This window comes from Limulus polyphemus, unplaced genomic scaffold (genome assembly GCF_000517525.1).
Source record: "Limulus polyphemus unplaced genomic scaffold, Limulus_polyphemus-2.1.2 Scaffold1429, whole genome shotgun sequence".
NCBI classification, from domain to species: domain Eukaryota; kingdom Metazoa; phylum Arthropoda; class Merostomata; order Xiphosura; family Limulidae; genus Limulus; species Limulus polyphemus.
Window position 1 is genome coordinate 43,829 of NW_013667039.1, and position 4,992 is coordinate 48,820.

General features: G+C 31.6%; 1 protein-coding gene across 1 annotated transcript in view; it reads left to right on the forward strand.

Moving 5' to 3' along the window:
* LOC106463519 (oxysterol-binding protein-related protein 8-like) overlaps window positions 1-4,992 on the forward strand; it is a 67,815-nt gene that overhangs the window by 1,016 nt on the left and 61,807 nt on the right. The gene's annotated exons all lie outside the window — the stretch shown is intronic.

Here is a 4,992-nt window from a genome sequence, read left to right on the forward strand (position 1 = left end):
AAATGTACAACGTTTCGACAAGGTTTTGTCATCATCAAAATGTTGTACATTTGCTGTTAGGTTAAACTTATATCAAAGTTTTTCTTCGTTACCCATTCAAGCCGTCTCCAACCATTGTTAGTCTCAAAGTGGGTTCCTTCGTCATCGAACCTGGCAGGATATGAAAAACTATAGTTTTCTGTAATGATGAAAACAACTGAATGGCATAAAATCTTATTAAATCACTATAACACATATTACACAGTTATAAACAAATGCCAAACTATTTGGAAGACTTCTTACAAACATGTAAAGATGTAGAGTGAGCTAATCATTCCTTCTTATTCATAGGTCAGTAATTTTGTCTTGTGTTGGAATTTGCTGAAGGTTTGTGCTATATTAAACTAGGTGTGATATTTCAGCATTCAGTGGTGCATGCACTAAGCCACACTCTGAAAATTGTGCATTGTGGTTAAGAAATATTTTATTTTGTGTTTTTAGTATCAACATTCATGAAAAACAGAACTAATTACAGCATGCTTCTGTTTTCCAAAAGTAGTAAATGTATGAGCTTTATGCTTTCTTTTTAATGATGGACTTTGGTTGTTATCTTGTTAAGCAGTGGTTCCCAACCTGGGGTCCGTATAGGTAATACCATCTCATTAAACAAGCAAGTTTTTTAATACTGATGTTTTTTTAACTGCACACTCAATTATATATGTCTTTAATTTGATATTGAAAAGAGGGAGAACAACTTAATTATTAGTTAATAAAAACAGTTTGTTGGGTAGGCAGAATCTTTGAAAAACATGGGGGGGGGAATGATAATAAAAGGGGTTCTTGATGGAGAAAAGGTTGGGAATCACTGTTGTTAAGTATGCTTGTGGAATGCAACAATAAATTTTATTTCCTTACAGCAAGGTGGACATTGCTTCTGTTAGACCACTAAGACAAATGGTAGGCAACACACGGGTTATCTGTGTTCTCTAGCTGTCAACCTAAAAATCCTGTTACCTTCTAAAATATGTTTCATATATATATCACTAATTTTTATTTGTATATATCACTTTTGGCTTATGACTGATAAAGAGGGCTTGTAGCACTTGAGGGCCACGTGTGTGGCCTGCAGATTAGCTTAGGTTGCTCACCACTGGGTTAGATGAATTTTGCATGAATTACAAGTAATGATTTTTTCAAGCCATTTAGAAATATATTATATGAAATATAATTCATAATTAGTATAAATTTTCAGGTTGATCTTTCTGTTCAATATTGCAGATTACTGATTAATTAATTCTTCTTTTGAACTTTCCAGTAACCCTTTTTTTTTTTTCCTAAAAAATTCCTACAGAAAAAAAAAGAAGCAAAAATGCTTTGTTCAGATCTGATGACAGTAACAGATCAATTCGTGACAGCCATGTAATTCAAATCAGTAAGGGCTTAACTGATAAGTGTAGTTAGTAACATAACGTAAAACTAATGCAATCAAGCATAGTCCCAGCTGTAAGGCTTTAGTGTAAACGTATTCATATTTGCAGTGTCTACCATCTACATTTGCTATTGGAGAACATCCATTCTGGAGAGGTATATAAAGTTCCCCTTCTCTCCAGAATATTTCATAAATGCCTTATTTTTGCTATCCATACACAAAGAAAACAATACAACAAGTCTTAACAATAAACAACATTATTATTCATAATATAAATGTTACAATCATTAATTATGTGAAACACTTGCTGTCCCCAAACTGTCAAGTTACTAAGGATTTTTGATGGTTTTATTTTCCTTAGCTTATGGCACAAAAGTGGGATGACCTCTTGCCCCTTCACTTTCTGTCTTGCCTTTGGAGGAGCTTTCTTTAAAAAGTTGAGAGAGAATCCACTGGTGGCTCCATCTTTTTTGATACTCTGAAAATAATCTTGACAGGAACCTTAGGTTCATCAGCAATATGACTTGCTTCTGATGAAGCCCTCTTTTGAGCTAAGTAGTTGTTCATTCTCCCACTGATGTATTTCTAAAGATGATCATGATGAATGACCTTTGGTTGAGAACATCGGTTTTTCTGGCTTCTGCTCTGTTGCACTTAAGATTGGATGTCTTCATTATCTTGTGATTCTATCCTTGTTGTGTCACTGGAAGTCTACCCTGTGTTAGTGTAATTTTTGTGTAGTGCACAAGAATTTCTTTTTTCATAAACTGTGAAACTGTTCAAAGCTAGTTTAAACCTCACACTTAACTCTCTTGCTACAGGCTCATTCAGTTTGCCTGTGTTCATGACCCCAATTTGACCTTTAGTTTCCATACTATAACTTCTAATATATTTTGTGTATTCTTCACAAAATTTTGCAAGCTTTGAAATACTTTTCTTGATCTGAAAATTGTCAAATTTAATTTGTGTAATCTCTGAAACATCTTAAATATATTTCAAATGTTATATTTTATATGTTATTTTCTCTACCCTAACTATACAGGGTGGTTCAATTTAACCGACCTCATAACCACCATAAAAAAAGTACGAAATAAATCTAAATTACCTTTTTTTATTTCTAGAATAACTTAAGATTGTAACATATAACTACATTTGTTTATTCTAAATATCTTAAAGCTCGTAACAGTATGCATCTATTTCTACTTAACTTTTATTGTTTTATTTCCCTTTGAACAATGTCTAACTAATAATCCCACCACACTAGTTGTAAATTACTCAGCGAATGTGTAGCTCGCATTACCCTATCGAATTACGTAATACACATGCTGCTTGTGAACATATCTCGTGAACTTTTTTATTACTATTATTTTTCTTTATCTCATCTAATCTAACCTAATTAGTTTCTAATTTTACATTTTGGTTGCTTTTATAATAGTAAATAAAGAATACACATCAAAAACAAGAAATATAGTAATTACTTGAGTTATTTTTGTTTTGTTTTTTGCAGTTGACTGTCGATGAAATGGGAACCCAATTTTTTACTAATGGTACTACTGCAAAAAAAGAATTTTTTATTTAATTAAATAATCCACCCAAGAACACAGAATTTTAACACATCAAAAATAGACAATGTTCTTTTATAATTTTTCTGGCTTTCTAACTATGTGATAAGAGGCATTACAAATTCATTTAAGCTCATCAGTGTTTCTTGTGTGAATAAAGCTTGAACTGGAAGAGAAATAGACAGTTCTCTGTACAGAAAAAAATGTAGTATAATATGTCATTTGATAGATTAAAATTTTGGCTTTTCATTGGATATATAAATGATATAGTATTAAATTTCAGAGAGAACTATTGGCAATTTATGAAACAGGATGTGACAGGTGGGTGGATCTAATTTTCTAATTTATGGCTCTGTAAACAAATAAGATTGAAGGCTATAAAAATAATGTTTTGCTTGAGCAATAACTGTGTTATAATGAGTAAATTATTTTAAATTCAATACTTCTTGGGGGTTGGTAAATAAATTAGAGAAGAGGGAGGACATAGCGAGCAAATATAACAATTCTTGTACTATGGGAGATTGGGGACTTTTTAAATATTTCCTTATAAAATAAAGAACTTAAAACTTATGTAATATTAAACTTTGATTTAATAACTATGTTTTGATGCCAAGTTTATTCATATACCATGATAATAAACTAGTTTAATTAAATTTAGAAATAAACTCTAAAAAAGTTGTGACATGTGCACTTTGACATGCACATAATAAGAGAGCTAATATGAATTACTCACATATCATGTTGTGGTGAGAAGCTTCTAACTTTCTTCTAACAAAACGTTATTGATCACGTGCTGTTTGCATCAATCCATCCTCTTACTTCATCTCTAATGGCAATTTTCCAGCTTTGGTTACTAGATCAGATGAAATAATTGCAGCTGTGGAATCAGTTTTCGATCAACACATTACAAAGCTACCCATTAATGAATCCATTGCATCCTGGACTGGTTTCTTTAAGTAATGCACTCCTTATTACAGTAGGAGCAGATGGAATATTCTGAATCTTCAGTGTCACAAACTGGGTTGATTATAATGGTTGATTCATCTCCATCTTGGATGAAAATTCCATTTTTCTGTTATCCATTGGGAGCAATTTTTATTTTGTCTGCAGTTCTTGGTAATATGTCCTTTTAAATTGCACTTCAAACACCTACTGCAGTTTACTTCTTCATTCTGAGTAACCAGTTGTCTAGATATCACTTTTGCTACAGTCATCTTTTTCTGCACATGTCATGAGGTTTTAGTGAGTTACAATCAAAATTTAATTAAACTTTCTTACAGTGTACCAATTAATTTGGCATAAAATGTAGCTAATAATCCCATTTTTAATAGTATACAAGCTTTAAGTGCTTAATTTTATAAGGCAATATTTAAAAAAATCCTGAAATTCACCTAGTATGAGAATTGACATTTTCTGTCTAGGCAATCCCCTCTTTCATAACCTTCAATCTTACTGTTACAGAGCCATAAAATAGAAAATCAAACCCCTCTCACCACACCCACCTGTTGCATCCTCTCTTTCAGAAATGGCCAATAGTTCTCTCTGACATTTAATACTATATTATTTGTAACTAACAGAAAGCCAAGGTTTTAATATATCAATTGATGTATTATACTATGTTGTTTTCTGTACATAGAATTGTCTTTTTCACTTCCAGTTCCAAACTTTATTCATACAGGAAACACATTAATGAGAGTAGCTGAATTTTTAAGGGTTCTTGTTGCACAGTTAAAAAGTCAGAGAAATTGTGATAGTTATGGAACATTGTCTACTTTTTGCATGTCATTATTCTTTGGTGTATTATTTAATTAAATAAAAATTATTTATTGCAGTAGTAACATTACTATAAAAAAAAGTAGGGTTAACTCTTTCAGCACTGGCTCTGTCCCTGGGATGGACTTCATAAACATTTTGTGATTGTTATAGATTTCATGCTATAACCTTTAAATTAGTAAGCATATGTTAACGAAATTTGGCAGATTATCAATAAACATTACAATGCTTTCATATGCAAAATATCAA